The sequence below is a fragment of the Geotrypetes seraphini genome, chromosome 5 (assembly GCF_902459505.1).
Source record: "Geotrypetes seraphini chromosome 5, aGeoSer1.1, whole genome shotgun sequence".
Classification (NCBI taxonomy): Eukaryota; Metazoa; Chordata; class Amphibia; order Gymnophiona; family Dermophiidae; genus Geotrypetes; species Geotrypetes seraphini.
Window position 1 is genome coordinate 29,732,208 of NC_047088.1, and position 17,369 is coordinate 29,749,576.

General features: G+C 46.9%; 1 protein-coding gene across 2 annotated transcripts in view; it reads left to right on the top strand.

Moving 5' to 3' along the window:
• IL1RAPL2 (interleukin 1 receptor accessory protein like 2) overlaps positions 1-17,369 on the top strand; it is a 1,030,535-nt gene that overhangs the window by 125,657 nt on the left and 887,509 nt on the right. The gene's annotated exons all lie outside the window — the stretch shown is intronic.

Genomic DNA, 17,369 nt, shown 5'->3' on the forward strand with positions numbered 1-17,369 from the left:
AAAGGGGCCACCAAAATTGCTAATGCCCCCATTCACAAGGACCTCCCCCCCCAAAAAAAAAGCACTTCCTTCCTCCTGTAAGCACCCCCCCACCCCGAGGTTTTATCGTTAGTAATTCCTAGTTTCTGATGGGATTGGAGCAGCAAGGATCCTCAGTGTTCCGTCACTCCTGCACCTTGCTAGCGACCCCTAGTGGTAGTCATGCAATGAAATCTATGAAACAACACGTGAAAAAATTTATTTAGCGGGTTGTTTCTTTGTTTTTTTTAAACTTGAAATACCTACAAAATTTTGGGGATTTTTTAAAGTAATGACAACTTTCACACTGTGGTGCAGGCTTTTATATTCCCTTTGATTATTATAATGCCCAATTATTAGATCTCTCAATTTGTACTATTAATGCCATTCAGGAAGCTCAGAATACTGCCGTTAGAAGTGTTACTGGAACTACCCATTGTGAAGATATTACACCATCTTGGCACACCTACGTTGATTGCTTGTGCTGTGGCAGATTCGTTCTAAGATTTTGTGATTCATTTTTAAAGCTCTACATGATGTGTTTCCTTTGTGTCTGATTTCTACATTGAAAATTTATAAACCAGCTAGAAACTTAAAGGCAGCAGGGAAAAGTTACTTGGAAATACCATCTTTTAGAAATGTTAGATTAGATATCTATAGAGATGTAATTTTAGAATTTCAAGTCCCCTTTCGAAAATAATGGCCTTTCTTTTTCAGCAAGCTTTCTCTTTGAGTAATGGCAGAAGAATTGGAAACTATCCCTCCTTTTACAAAACCGCAGAAGCGGTTTTTAGCACAGACCGGTGCGCTGAATGCTCTGCACTGCTCCTGATGCTTGTAGGAACTCTATGAGTGTCTGGAGCAGCGCAGAGTATTCAGTGTGTCAACCTGCACTAAAAACCGCTTTTGCAGTTTTGTAAAAAGGGGATATATTGTAATACATTTTTAGCTTATATTTTGTCTGTATTTGCATTTGTTTTATTTAATTATATGTGTTTCTTGGAAACTGTCCAGAATTGTAGATGGTGCAGGGTAAATTATTATTTTTTTTTAAAAATAAAATAAGGTAAATACTATCACTATTTATCAAGTTGCCATATAAGGGGCAAATAACATGCATTAGGGTCCTAACACCTATTAATAACTATCTCCCCCCACCTTTTATGAAGCCGCATTAGCGTTTTTATCGCCGGCTGTGGTGGCAAGAGCTCAGACGCTCGTAGAATACAAAGTCACTCATAGATGCAAAAGACATTATAACATGTTCATCTTTGTTTTCCATTCTTTTCCTGATAATTCCTAACATTCGATTTGCTTTCATAGCCGCCGCTGTACACTGAGCTGAGAGTTTCAACGTATCCTCAACGATGACACCTAGATCCTTTTCCTGGGTGGTGACACCTAACGTGACTCTATACTCCTCAAAATGCAGCTGCTATTTTGTTAGGTAGAGCTAATTTTAAGGAACATGTTATTCCTTTGTATTTGATTTCATTGGTTGCCTGTGAAGTGCATAATAGATTTTAAAATATTGACATTAGTTCACAGGGCATTATGGGATTTGGAGCCACTTTACCTTCCAGCGTTAGCAGGGTCTATGTATCCACTAGACTTCTCAGATCATTGAATGAAAATACGAATGGTTTTGTCACATATTTCTACAGCACGTCTTGCATCTACCAGGGATTGTGCATTCTTTTATCTAGGACTGACATTATAGAATATTCTCCTTATAGAATTGCAAAAAGAAGAATCTCAGAAATTTTGAATGGCAGCTGGGGCACATTATTTCAAACTAGCCTTTTCTTTACAACCGATGGGGCTGGACTTCGGAGTTGTTATCTGTCATAATATGTTTGTGATGGATTTTATTCCGTGCGGATAGATGTAATCTTTCCTAACTTAATGGAATTTTTTTTCAATTTCATTTTATGATTTATAGATTTAGTTTGTCAACCGCTTTGATCTTTTCTGTTAGCTAAGTGGTATCTAAAACATTTTAATAAACAAAAATATATACTTGTAGCTGAACTGTAGAACCTCATGCTGGAGCAAGTGGTAGAAGTAGTTAAAGTGTCTGGGTTTAAAAAAAAGTTTAGGACAAATTCCTGGAGGAAGAGCTGCAAAAGCCGCTGCTGATCACTGGGATTGGTGCCGTGGAATCTTGCTACTTTTTGGAACTCTGGCAGATACTTGTGATGTGGACTGGTCAGTGCTGGAATCAGCAACCTTGGCCAGATGGACTCTTGGGCCGACCCAGTAAGGCAACTCTTATGTTCTTATAAGCTCTCAGGTAAGCCTTTGCCAACCTTTTAAGTCACCAAATTATTACTGTTAGTATACAAAAATAAACATATAAACCCACACAATTTGCATATCCCCCTGCTAGTAATGGTTCTTCATATAATACATTCTTTACTAATATTTATTACGATTTTATATTTATAGAGGGCAGAAAAAGTCTTAGATATTGGCGCAAACACCAGCATATAAAAAGTGGGATAGTTCCAGTTATAATCACCAGCATAAAAACCTCCCCCTCCAACTCCTTAGTCAAAGTACAAACACTCAAATAAATGTCATATCTTCTATTATATATTTATCTAGGTACCGTATTTTCACTCATATACCGCGCACTCGTGTAAAACGCGCACACGGGTATAGCGCGCGGGAAACTGTAATTTATGTAAAGAAATTTTGATATACCGCGCACACCCGTATACTGCCCCCGACTCTCCCGTCGCTGCCCGACTCTCCTTTCGCCCGCCCCGACTCTCCTCTGGCCACCCCGACTCTCCTTTCGCCCGCCCCGACTCTCCTCTGGCCGCCCCGACTCTCATTTCGCCCGCCCCGACTCTCCTCTCTCCCTTCAAGTCCTGTCCCCACCCTGAAAGCCTGGTGCCCCCTCCCCGATGTCCAATTCACACCCCCCCCGCAGGACCGTTCGCACCCCCATGGACCGCTTGCACTCGCACTCGCACCCCCACCCCCACCCCGAAGGACCGCTCACACCCTCAGCCTCCCCACCCCCACCCTTCATCATGGAGAAGCTCCTACCATTGTCCTGCTGCTTCCTCTGCTGGCGGTCCCGGCCCTTCTGTGAGCCCTGCGTCTGCGCTGCTTCCTCTTCCGGCGGTCCCGCCCTTTCTCTGACGTCTCTGGGTGGGGGTGCGGGTGCGAGTGCGAGCGGTCCTTCGGGGTGGGGGTGCGAGCGGTCCTGCGGGGTGAATCGGACGTCGGGGGGGGGGGAACTATGTAAAAAAAAGTTGTAAAACGCGCTCACGCGTATAACGCGCATGGTTATGCACGGTTTGTAAAATCGTGTATAATGTGCGCGTTATATGCGTGAAAATACGGTAATCTTTCTAAACATGCTTGCAGCTTACAGAATAATGTAAGTTACACATGCTGCTGCTTCCTTTACCAGCTCTATGGCTGATGTAAGCGTGTGTGTCTGAATGTTGTTGCGATGATATTGATTTACACTAAAACATAAAAATAGCCATACTGGGTCAGATCAATGGTCCATCTAGCCTTGTATCCTATCTCCACAGTGGCCAATCCAGGTCACAAGTACCTGGCAGAAACCATATGGTTGCAACATTCCAGAATCTCAAAGAGTCAGCAAGATTCCGGAATCCCAAAGAGTAGCAACATTCCATGTGGAGTCCCCAGAGTAGCAACATTACATGCTACCAATCCAGTGCAAGCAGAGGCTTCCCCCATGTCTGTCTCAATAGCAGACTATGGACTTTTTCCTCCAGGAATTTATCTAAACCATTTTTAAACCCAGCTATGTTAACCGTTGTTACCACATCCTCTGGTAATGAGTTCTAAAACTTACGTATTAGTTGAGTGAAAAAATATTCCCTCCTATTGGTTTTAAAAGTATTACCACATAACTTCATTGAGTGTCCCTTAGTCTTAGTACATTTAGAAAGAATAAACTTTCGATTAAGAACATAAGAATTGCCGCTGCTGGGTCAGACCTGTGGTCCATCGTGCCCAGCAGTCCGCTCACACGGCGGCCCTTTGGTCAAAGACCAGCACCCTAACTGAGACTAGCCCTACCTGCGCATGTTCTGGTTCAGCAGGAACTTGTCTAACTTTGTCTTGAATCCCTGGAGGGTGTTTTCCCCTATGACAGATTCTGGAAGAGCGTTCCAGTTTTCTACCACTCTCTGAGTGATGAAGAATTTCCTTACGTTCGTACGGAATCTATCCCCTTTCAATTTTAGAGAATGCCCTCTCGTTCTCCCTACGTTGGAGAGGGTGAACAACCTGTCCTTATCTACTAAGTCTATTCCCTTCAGTACCTTGAATGTTTCGATCATGTCCCCTCTCAATCTCCTCTGCTCGAGGGAGAAGAGGCCCAGTTTCTCTAATCTTTCGCTATACCGCAACTCTTCCAGCCCCTTAACCATCTTAGTCGCTCTTCTCTGGACCCTTTCGAGTAGTACCGTGTCCTTCTTCATGTACGGCGACCAATGCTGAACGCAGTACTCCATGTGAGGGCCCAGTACAGCGGCATGATAACCTTCTCCGATCTGTTTGTGATCCCCATTTATCATCCATGATCTTCACCACTTAAGATTTTGTAGACCTCAATCATATCCCCCTTTAGCCATCTCTTTTCAAAGTTAAAGAGCCCTAACCACTTTAGCTTTTCCTCATATGAGAGTTCTATCTCCTTAACCGTTTTGCTCGTCCTTCTTTGAACCTCTTCTAATTCTGCTATGTTTTTTTTGAGATACGGTGACCAGAATTGCACCCAATACTCAGTACGGCAACTCTTATGTTCTTATCATGGAACGATACACAGGCATTATAGTATTGTTTATCCTATTTTCTGTCCCTTTCCTAATAATTCCTAGTGTACTGTTTGCTTTTTTGCGGCTGCACATTAAACGGAAGATTTAAGCGCATTGTCCACAATCACACCTAGATCTTTTTCATGGGTGCTGACTCCTAAGATAGATCGTAACATCAGGTTACTTATTTTTCCCAATGTGCATCATTTTGGGCTCCTTTTACAAAGCCGCGTTACTGTTTTTAGCGTGCGCTAAAACCGCGCTACGCGGCTAGAACTAATGCCAGCTCAATGCTGGCGTTTGTGTCTAGCGCAGCCAGCAGTTTAGCGCCCGCTATTACGCGCGTTAAACCGCTAACGCGGCTTCATAAAGGAGCCCTTTGTATATGTTCTGCCATTTGGATGCCCAGTCTTCCAATTTTCTAATGTCTTTCTGCAATTTTTCAGGCTTTTTAATAATAATAATAATAATAATAGCAGTTTATATACCACAGGACCGTGAAGTTCTATGCAGTTTACAATGATTAAAAATGCTACAAATTGCTACAAAAACTGGTGTCTAACAGCTCCAGAGATCGGTTATTGTGGGATAGTTGGTGTGAATCAGCTACCTAACTAAGTACTTCAGGAACACACATGTTTTTAGGTGTTTCCTAAATTCCTCTTAAGTAGGAGGCATAAGCAATTGTTCCAGATCTTTACCCCATAATGCTGCCTGATGTGAGAAAAGATGTTGATGATGTCTTTTAAATTCACATCCTAACTGGTGGAGAAACAAAATTCAGGTGTGAGCTTCTCTTATGTCTATTGGTTGAGAAAGAGAAAAGGTCAGTTATATATTTTAACAACTTTGAATAGCTTTGTATATGCAAATGCAATCATCTCACTTGTTACTCTTTGCAGATTATTTATAAATATGTTAAACTAGTATTTTAGCCCGTTACATTAACGGGTGCTAGAATATATGTGTGTCTGTCTTTCTTTATTTCTGTCTCTCCCTCCCGCTGTCTTTGTTTCTGTCTGTCTCTCTCCCTGGCCCCCTTTGTCTGTCTGTCTTTCTGTGTCTCTCCCTGACCCTGTGTCTTTCTTCTTTTCTTTCTGTCTGCCTTCTTCCCGCTGTCTGTCTTTCTTTCCAACCCCCACTTCCCTGTGCAGCAGCCACAGCAGCATTCCCTCCCCCTCCATGTTCCTGTGCAGCAGCATTTCCCCCCACCCTACTTCCCTGTACAGCAGCATTTCGAACCCCCCCTACTTCCCTGTGCAGCAGCCTTAGCAGCAGCATTCCCTCCCCCCACACCACTTCCCTGTGCAGCAGTAGCGTTTCCCTTATGCCCCTTCCCTTCCCGTGGTCCCAACAAACCTGCCGATTCCAGCAGTGTGTGCAGCACTCTACACACGCTGCTTCGGGGCCTTCTACTGCCCTGATTTACACTGGCACGTCCCTGATGACATCATCAGAGACGCGGCAGAGCAAATCAGGGCAGTAGAAGGCCCCGAAGCAGTGTGTGTAGAGTGCTGCACATGCTGCTGGAATCGGCAGTTTTGGAGTCGGGACCGCGAAGATCGTAGCGGCTGGAGTGTTTTGTCGACGCTTCCCTTCCCGCCTCGCGAGGTGTCGCTGCGGCTCCTCTCGATCCCCGCGAGCGTCGGAAGCCTTCTCTGATGCTGGTGCGGCTGGTGAGAGGAGCCGAATATTGTGGAGAGCAGGGAGTCCAGCGCTGGCGGCCAGTCCTGTCGGCAAGTGTAGGTAGGTGCTGTGAAGAAGTAAGGCTGGGGACTCGCGCATGCGCACTCCTGCGGCCACAGACCTACGGATCATGGAAGCACGCAGTTAAGAGTGCGGATGCGCGGCTAGGGTTTTATTATATAGGATAGCACTTATCCCAGTACAGGTCCCTGGAACAGGCCACTATGTACCTTCCTTCACTGAGAGAAATGGCCTCTGTTTGCTATCCCTTAACTAGTTCCTAATCCACAACTGACTATAAGCGGAATAGGACAGCTGGGCTTGCTTAAGACAGGCTGGAGCTAGCTTTGACGGAGACGCCGATAGATAGACCCTAAGCATACTTCCTGGCAGGGCTCTGGGTTTTGGGCCCAGAAAAAGGACCATTTAAATTAACCCCCTCTTTTACGCACCCATAGTGCGGGTTTTAGTGCCGGCAGCGGTGGTTAACTGCTCCGAGGCTCATAGGATTTCTGTGAATGTCGGAGCAGTTAACCACCGCTGCCGGCACTAAAACCCGAACTATGGATTCGTAAAAGAAGGGGGAAATGATTAATTTATGGAGCATGTATGGTTGGGCAGACTGGCTGGACCATTCGAGGTTTTTTGTTTTTGTTTTAAATCTTTATTCATTTTCAAACTTTCAATAAGTGTAACATAATATACAATCATTTTTCTAGTTTAACATCACTTAATATACCCTCAAATTCAAACTCAGATCAAATATCCCCTTCCCATATATCCAACATATGTTTTTAAGCATAAGAGATCATAAAATATTCCCTCCCCCCCTCCCCACCCTGGACGTGTATGCAAAAAAGGGAAAAATTATTATCCTTCAGTACAGTATTTTGTTAATGGCTCCCGAACATCCCACAGTTTCTTAAAATGTCCCTATTGTATGGCTATTGCCCGCTCCATTTTAAAGATTTGGCATAACGAATTCCACCCAAAATTATAATTCAGCCGATTCAGGTCTTTATCTACCGTCATTTTTATGTTACTATGGGCTCCTTTTACAAAGGTGCGCTAGCGTTTTTAGTGCATACTATAGCGTGTGCTAGCTGAAAAAATACCACCTGCTTAAAAGGAGGCGGTAGCGGCTAGCGCATGCGGCATTTTAGCGTGTGCTAAAACCGCTAGCGCACCTTTGTAAAAGGAGCCCTATATGTTATGTTAAACTCTAAACTGTTGCCTCCTATCCCATGGCTTTTTAATTTCCCTAGGAATGTCTCATAGTATTCCATAAGAAAACCTGAGCACCTAGATTGCCTTAGAGCAGTGGTTCCCAACCCTGTCCTGGAGGACCACCAGGCCAATCGGGTTTTCAGGCTAGCCCTAATGAATATGCATGAGAGAGATTTGCATATAATGGAAGTGGCAGGCAGGCAAATCTGCTCCATGCATATTCATGGTATGCAAATCTCTCTCATGCATATTCATTGGGGCTAGCCACATTTTCAGGATATCCACAATGAACATGCATGAGAGAGATTTGCATATAATGGAAGTGGCAGGCATGCAAATCTGCTCCATGCATATTCATGGCCTGCAAATCTCTCTCATGCATGTTTGTTGTGGATATCCTGAAAACGTGGCCTGCCAGTAGACTTGGGCAGCCCTGCACTAGAGGGTAGGTCTTGACAGACAAATCTAATCAATTTGTTTGACTGGGTGACCTGAGAATTGTATAGAGGGAGTGTGCTAGATGTGGTGTATTTAGATTGTAGTAAAGCCTTTAACAGGCGTCTAATAAATAAACGGAGTGCCCTTGGGATGGGCCTCAAAGTGACGGCCTAGGTCAGGAACTGGTTAAGTGGAAGGCAACAGAGGGTAGTGATCAATGGAGATCGCTCTGAGGAAAGGGATGTTAGCAGTGGTGTGCCTCAAGGTTTTTTTCATGGTCCTGTTCTTTTTAACATTTTATAAGCGATATTGCTGAAGGACTGTCGATAAGATTTGCCTGTTTGCGGATGATACCAAAATCTGCAATAGAGTAGATACTCCGGATGGTGTGAACACCTGGCAAAGTTTGAAGAATGGTCTGAAATTTGGCAGCTAAAATGTAATGCTAAGAAATGCAAGGTTGTGCATTCGGGTTGCAAAAAACCCCAAAGAAACGGTACAGTTTAGGAGGTGAAGAACTTAAGTGCACTACACTCAAGGGTCTCTCGTACGAAGAGAGACTGAACAAATTGCAGCTCTACACTCTTGAGGAACGTAGGGAGAGGGGAGACATGATCGAAACATTTAAGTACCTCACGGGACGTGTCGAAGTGGAAGATGATATTTTCTTTCTCAAGGGACCCTCGGCCACAAGAGGGCACCTGCTCAAACTCAGGGGCAGAAAATTTCATGGTGACACCAGAAAGTATTTCTTCACAGAGAGAGTGGTTGATCATTGGAACAAGCTTCCAGTGCAGGTGATCGAGGCAGACAGCGTGCCAGACTTTAAGAATAAATGGGATACCCATGTGGGATCCCTACGTGGGTCAAGATAAGGAAATTGGGTCATTAGGGCATAGACAGGGGGTGGGTAAGCAGAGTGGGCAGACTTGATGGGCTGTAGCCCTTTTCTGCCATCATCTTCTATGTTTCTATGTTTACAGAAGAGCGGGACTTGGGTGGGATTGTATGTGATGATCTTAAGGTGGCCAAACAGGTTGAAAAGGTGACGGTGAAAGCTTGAAGGATGCTAGGTTGCAGAGGGAGAGGTATGGCCAGTAGGAAAAAGGAGGTATTGATGCCTCTGTTTAAGAATCTGGTGAGCCCTCATTTAGAATATTGTGTACAATTCTGGAGGTCACACCTTCAAAAAGATATAAAAAGGATGGAGTCGGTACAGAGGAAGGCTACTAAAATGGTTCGTGGTCTTCGTCATAAGCTGTACGGGGACAGACTAAAAGATCTCAATATGTATACTTTGGAGAAAAGACGGGCGAGGAGAGAGATGATAGAGACGTTTAAATACCTATGTGGTGCATATTCGTACATCGAGTCTCTTTCATTTGAAATAAGGCAGAAGATTTGCAATTACTATGCATTAATTTGCTTGTTAATGCAAGGTACACCTAGCCAATAGGGTCTTGATTTTTAAAACTAGCAGGTTTGGTGACAAATACTCAACAACCGTGGCTTCTCTTTTGCCGTATAGCAATTGAGTGCTTACATCGGTTTATTGTGTGTCGATTTTCAGCATGCAATCATGTTCTCTACCACTAGTCCCAGTTTAGCACTACTTTTGATCTATCTACATCAGGGGTCTCTATGAGATCTATGTGCATGCACTGCTTTCAGTGCATATTCATTGGGGAAATGCTGAAAACCCGACTGGATTGCGGCTCTCAAGGAGGGGCTTTGAGATCACTGATCTACATAAATAACAAGGAACCTATCAGATTCGTCTCACTTTATTTGCAAAGGTGGAGCATTTGGTTGTTATGGGATCTGAATCTGTATTCAGAAGATTAAAGATATGATTATTCAAAAAAAAAAAAAAAAAGTCTAGTTATGTCCCTTAAGTCCCCTTACAAATAACTTAATAGTTCAAAACATTCCAAGTCTGTCACATTGGTACTGCAAAGCTAAATCACACTTAAATTGCCTTTTGTTTGTATTCAATTTCACTGTACTAATTTGATTTTGCCCTAAAATATTCAATCAGGCTTATGTCTGGAAAAAGTTGTTTCAGCATAAAAGCTACCTGCTGTTTTACCTTTTTTTGGATATTATTACAGCTGTCCTGGGAAGGGCTTCCAAGCCATCTGCTACCATTTCTAACCCATATTAATGCTGGCATCTGCATGTGCGTCTGGGGTTATCTAGGAACAGCTGAATGCCCTTGTGCCTGGCCCTTTGAAAAATTAGCTGTGAATAAGCCACTTAGCTTGTATATGCAATGCATGCAAACTATTCCTTTCACCTTTCCCTTCGTTTTGTACCTGCAGACTCGAAAGAATAATTCTTTGGACCTGGCACTATGTTTAACTCAATCAATATGATACTGCCGAAATATTTAATGCATGATGAATTTGATAGGGGAAGGGGATTTTGCTTTTAACTCTTTTTAAAAAAAATTATTATTTATTCAATTTATAGATGTACAATAACAATATCTATATAAAGGGAAAAAAAAGAGAGATTACATCTAGTTAAACAAGAAAATAAAATAAAATATATTCCCTAAGGATTAAACAAACTCTCTAAATATAAGTCCACAATTTGGGAGAAGTAATACACATTCCATCATGGGATCTGATAATTCATCAAGGTAATATACAATTAACCAAATCAGTGGTGCAGTGTACATCTTCTAAATTATTAGGGACTAAGTCCGTGTAGAGGTACTGGGAGGGATTACTCCTTTTCCCTCAAGGAAAAACCGTAACTGAGGAGAGTCAAAGAAGAGGGACAGAGAGGGAAAAATGCTTGAGTACCTGATTGTAAAAACCGCTTAGATAACCTTGATAGGCGGTTAACAGCGGGATCTGGATAGCCCCTACTGTCTTCACCCCAACCACCCCGTCCCCTTAACCTAGACCAAATAACTGAAACCACACACCATCTTGGAATATAGCCGCAGCTCAATTTATTAATAAAATATCAACAAATTTATTTGTATAAATTAACATCTTTAACCCAGTAACTTCATATAACAAAATCTGCCAGCTCCTCCCGAGCTACCCGGTGTGACCATCAATAAATGGCCCCCAACCCTGCCATAAACAGCAAGAGTCTAAGGGGGTGGCATGACCTCATGCCCCTTTAACCAGGTCAATATCCCCCAAGACACGGCTCCCCGCCGGCCCTCCGCTCATCGCCGGATGAGCCCCAGCACCCAGTAGCTCGGGAGATCCGCCACAGGACTGTATTCATACAGGCCCCCCCCCCCCCCGCCCAGGGAGCTGCGACTTTCACCGCGTGGCCAGCACTCTTTCACAGCCCGATGCAAAGTCATCTAGCAGGAGATCCCAACCTACTGCAGACAAATGAACCCCGTCACTATGAAATAACCCAGCACACGAAACATCCACCCAGTCATGCAACAACTGTAATCCACCCTGACCCATAACCCATTTCCCAACCTGTCTATTAAGCTTCGCCAACCCACGAGTCCAGCGACGTGACGCCAAACAACGAGGGCGCGGTACAATATCCGACCACCCTAACAACACACTAGGGAACCAATCTAAAACCACCCTTAAATCATCCTTAATAATGTTAATCAAATCCTTCCCTGAACAGGAATCAACATCATTTCCCCCTAAATGAATAAGCAAAATGTCAGGATGACGAGGTCGAGATCGCAGACGTTCCATCAACAGCAGCAGCTGACTCCAGCGCATCCCACGTTGTCCCCACCAGGAAACACGGAGGCCCTGAGAACCCAGCCCGAGATGGCGACCACCAGGGCGAATCAACGCACGCTCAGCCGCCCAGTGAACATAAGAGTGACCAACGATCCACAAGGAGTAACGACTGCCGCTGGAATCTGCAATAAAAACAACAAGAACTATTCACAACAGTACAATGATCATGCCATCACCCCCACCAGTCACCGAGCTCCCCTCCTACCGGCCGACAGCGACCCCGAACCCCCCCGACGAATATAACCCCTAAAAGCATCTGAAACCCAACGCCCTAAACGCTGGATACCCTCCCCTGACATGCCTGCAATGCTTGCACTCGTAGCCGCTCCAATTCGAAAGGAATGAGTCCCGTAGGAAGTCGGGTTCTCACCACAGCTCCTCAAAGCCAAACGCAAAACCGCCTGAAATTGATAGCGCGTAAGAGGGGAGCCATTGGCATGGACAAACAAAACGGCGCCACCTTCCGGCCGCACCGCAAGATAAGACCGCAAGCAAGTAACGGGACAAGAACGACAGCCTGATACTGTATGTAAAACCACCCAATGTCCAACCGCACACTGATCCGTCTTAGAACTGACAATGCGAAGCCGCACGGTCGTTCCCTGAAAGCTGACATGTGATACCAAAAGCCCGCGAAGACCTAATCGAGACAAGGGACACACCAACAACTCACTAACCCGCAGGGCACCAAAAAAGGATGTGGCAAAAGCAGCCCTAAACAATCTGTCCGCATAGGGCGAACAGGTAACAACCGTCAAAGCGTCAAGCAACCTCAGAAGAAGCTCGTGGGTGATAGGTAAACGGGAATCAGGGAGAGTAGGGTGAACGCGATTCATAGCTCGCAGCAGATGCTGAACCATAAATCCAGACACCGGGCAAGCCCACCCTAAAGCCCTACAAAAGAAGGAAAATCCCGCTAAACGTCCCCGGACAACTCCACGAGACACTTGATCCCGAAAGGACGACAACACAAAATCAGCCAACAAGGATTCGGCCACGTCCCCCGGGCACCATCCCCGAGCAGCCAAAAAAGCCGCCACCGTTCGAAACCCCATATTGTAATGCGACCATGTGGAAGCAGCTACTGACAAGCGGAGCATCTCCCAGATTCCTTCCTGACCAGGTTCCATAAATGAGCTGGCATCGGCAAACCCTCTGCTCGAGCTTCTGGCGCCAACCGACGAAACTGCAAAAAATTAAAACGAGACAGGGCGTCAGCAATACCATTTTGGAAACCCGGAACATGACGCGCCCGCATATACAAATTTAAACGCAAGCAGCGCAGCACTAACTCCCGCATCAAAGAATTTACCGCCAAACAACGCGCAGCCTGTCTATTCACTACCTCCACAACTCCTAAGTTGTCGCACCAGAACACCACACGCCGATTGCGGAAAACATCTGCCCACAATTCACACGCCACCACGAGAGGGAACAATTCCAATAAGGTAATGTTTTTTGTAATACCAGCAGCTGCCCACTCCTCTGGCCATCGCTCAGCACACCAAGCGCCACCGCAGAATAACCCAAAACCTACCCCACCTGCCGCATCAGAATACAGCTCCAAATCCTTACTGGTGACCTCAGGCAACTGCATCGGAAGCGTCCCATTAAAATCGCGCAGAAAAAGGGCCCACATACGGAGATCCGAACGCACCCCTCCCGAAAGCCGCAGAAAATGCCTACGATCCCGTACGCCTGAAGTAGCTGCCGCCAAACGACGAGAAAAAGGCCGGCCCATAGGCAACACTCGACATGCAAAGTTAAGGGAACCCAACAAGGATTGAACCACCTGCAATGTTGATTTAGGGGCCGATAGCACATGCTCGATACGCGCGAGCAAGTGCTGTACCTTCTCCGCAGGAAGCCGAGTAACCATAGCCTCTGCATCCAATTCAATCCCTAAAAACACTAGGGAAGAAACCGGTCCTTCAGACTTATCTAAAGCTAAAGGAACACCGAAAGTCGTTGCCATCTCCTCGAAAGTCCTTTTTAAACGCTCGCAATCATTACTCAAACCTGCTCCAACAAACAAAAAATCATCCAAGTAATGGACAACCGAAGATAAACCCACCTGCTGTACCAACACCCAATGCAGAAAAGTGCTGAACTTTTCAAAGTACGCACAAGAGATCGAGCAACCCATCGGCAAACAGCGATCGTAAAAATAAGAACCCTCAAAACGAAAACCTAACAAAGGAAAAGACTGTGGATGAATAGGCAACAACCGGAAAGCAGATTCAATATCCACCTTCGCCAAAAGAGCTCCCCGCCCGGCCGCGACTATGTGCCGTAATGCACTATCCAAGGAAGCATAACGAACCGAACAAAGATCACGCGGAATGCCTTCATTAACCGAACTCCCAAATTGTGGATGAGACGAAACTGGCCCGACACCTTTTTAGGAATGACCGCCAACGGAGATATAATCATCCGCAAAAAAGGAGGCTCTCGAAATGGCCCAGCCACGCGACCCAAGCGCAATTCCGCTAACAATTTATCCCGAACGACCTCGCGTAACTGTGAAACAGAAGATGCATTTTGAACTTTCCCTCCGACCAAGGACCCTTGAAAAGGAATAACAAAACCAAACGTAAAACCTGATTCTAAAAAGACCGCCGTCTCCCTAGGACGATACCTCCCAAGCCAAGGGAGCAGAGCCGCAACCCGTATGGGCGTCGGCAACGCCTGCCTACCATTACTTCCCAACAGGTCCGGCTGGGAGGACACTCCGCTTAGGACACTTAAGGGCCGAATGGGACTGACTACAGACGGAACAGGCATGCCGAAACTTACAGTCAGAAAAGGGGCAGGTGGACTTGTTAAATTTCCAACACACATCGGAACTCGGCGTTGCCCCTCCCCCGCCGCTCCCGCGAAAGGGCCGCCCACCGCCAACAGAACCCACGCCCGCCCTACCCAGTGGACCCGCCAGAGGTTTGGAAGACATATGAGTAAGCCACAGGTTCACGTCCTGTGTGCCCCAGGACATAAACTTGTTTTCCTCCATTTTGTCCCGAAACGCCTCATCATAATTCAACCAAGCCCACCCTCCAAACCGCTGATAAGCATCGAGTACGGTGTCTGCATAAGACAACAATAACCCATACTCCTGCGGGTTGGCGCCCCCCCAAACGCTTGCCAGTCTCAAGAAGGCCCTCATCCAATTAATAATAGACCGCGCAACTGGAAAAGATTTGACCTCTTTACGATCCCGTTTAGATTTTTTATGACCCCGCCTCTGAGCCCTGCCTTCCATAAGGCGAAATATATCCAGACAAGACCGTCTGCGAATTTTCCGACGCAACACCCTAGGCACCTTCTCCCACAACTCGGTAAGAGCCACTAACGCAGGCGCGCCCCGCACACCTCCCGCAGAAACGCCACCCTCACCGCCCGCTGAAGCCTCAGACCTGCCCGCCCGACCGGCGGAGGATGACGACGAAGCCGACGAATCGGACGAAGAAGACCCCGACGACGAGGACGACGATTCCCGGCGCTGACGCTTACGCTTTCCCTTCCTACCGCGCGACTTCCCACCAAGAGCAACCTGCACAGGCGCCACATTACCTTGAGTAGAAGACGAGCCAAGATCTCCACTTCGAACTGCTGAGACGCCGCTGGCAGCAGTCCCTGCCGCTGAAACAGGACCAGAAGTCGAAGCCGAGACGCCGTGAACAGCAACCCCAGGAACAGTGGATGAGAGTAGAGTAGGACCTGTAGCGCCACCGCCAGCAGCCACGACTCCCCCGAGCGCCGGACTGCGCTCCGAACCGGAACCTCCAGGCCGCTCTGCCACTCCAACTCCGCCGACATCCGACGCTCCCACTTCTCGACCTCCAGGGAAAAAGGAAGGCATCTGTGGAGACCAAGTAAAAAGAGAGGCAGGACCAGGCAAAACTCCTCCCGTCATACCCAAAGGAACACCCCAACCAGATCCATAAGTGCCCGCGGGCATAAAGCCCAGGGATAGCGGACCAGGGCTCCCACCCCAGTGAGAAGCAGAAGGACCCACTCCACCAACCGAAGAGCCCTGCCCCCAACCCGGGGAACCCCATCCCGGACCCCAGCCCCCCGGAAAGACCCCAGACCATGCGCCAGAGGGCCCCCCTACCGGAACAGACCCGAAACCCAAGCATTCCACCCCCCTACCAAAACCAACCACTCCTGGAGACCCCCCAGTCTGCAACCCACTCAAAACCGGAGGCAACCCAGTAGCGGCCTCAACCCACAGATGACCTGACCCCACCCCAGCACTAGGGAGATCAGCAGGCAGAACCTCAGCAGTCTCAGACCCACCCCCACTCACCATCCGCGGCAAGACAGAAACAGGACTGTTAGCAACAGGTAAAGCGACCGTTGCAGACGCCCCGCCCACGCACGAGGTAACTGAGCTACGGCCGGCCGAAACAGCTTGAAGAGAGCTGCTCGACGCACCCGACTTGCGCCCTGCCCTAACCGACGACCCAGAAACCGCGGACCTGCTCCCCAGGGCCCCCCTTACTCCTGCCCCCGCAAGCGCCGACAATGCAGCCACTTTAGAGCGACGCGCCGGACGTAACACCGCTGGCTCACGACCCACCTGCTCCTCCGGCTCCTCCGAAAAAGAGTCACCCGCAAGCAGCGAAATCTCGCCAGCCGCCGCCTCCTCACCCCCACACGACACGCCATCCGACTCCATCCCGACAAACCGCCAAAAAGACCGCAACAACGTCTCTGAAGAAAAAAGCCGCCCTGGAGGACCAGAAAAACCCTCAGTCCTCCAGGGTCCCGGCTTTTAAGACCTCCTCCGCAGCCACCCCCACTACCTCCTCCAATCGCGCATCGTTTTCCTCGCGCGCTCCTAGCAACCCCCTAACCTTGCTCTCTCTCCTCCCCCTAACCCCCCCCCCCCCGACTCGAAGGCGACACGGGGCTCCCAGCCCCGTGTTATCATTCGCCCTTCGAGACGGGCTCTCGGGCTACTCTATATAAAATCCTAATAAACTTGAAACTTGAAACTTGAAGGTATAAGAATGTTGATCCAAAAGGATCAAACAAGTTGAAATTTAGCACCCAAAGACAGTACGGATTGCCTCAATTGGAGGAACTCTTTCCTTCTAGTCTGGGTTATCTTTGAAACATCTGGAAACATGTAAATCTTAGAATCCATAAAGGTCACCTTTTTAAGCCTAAAAAAAAGCCTAAGAAGTGCCTCTTTATCTTATTGGAAAACAAAAGTCACCAGAAGTGTAGAATATGAGATGGCTTCATCCACTGAGGTTTCCAATATTCTTGTTAAGTCCATTGCACTCGTCGAATCAGGTAATGCCTCTGGTTGTGAAGCCTTCTTAGATATTGGAAGGAAATATATCTTATGTAAATGTAGAAGTCCAGACTCAGGGTATTTAAACACTTCCATTAAAAATTTGTTAAATAGATCTCTTGGAGACATTGCCAGAACCTT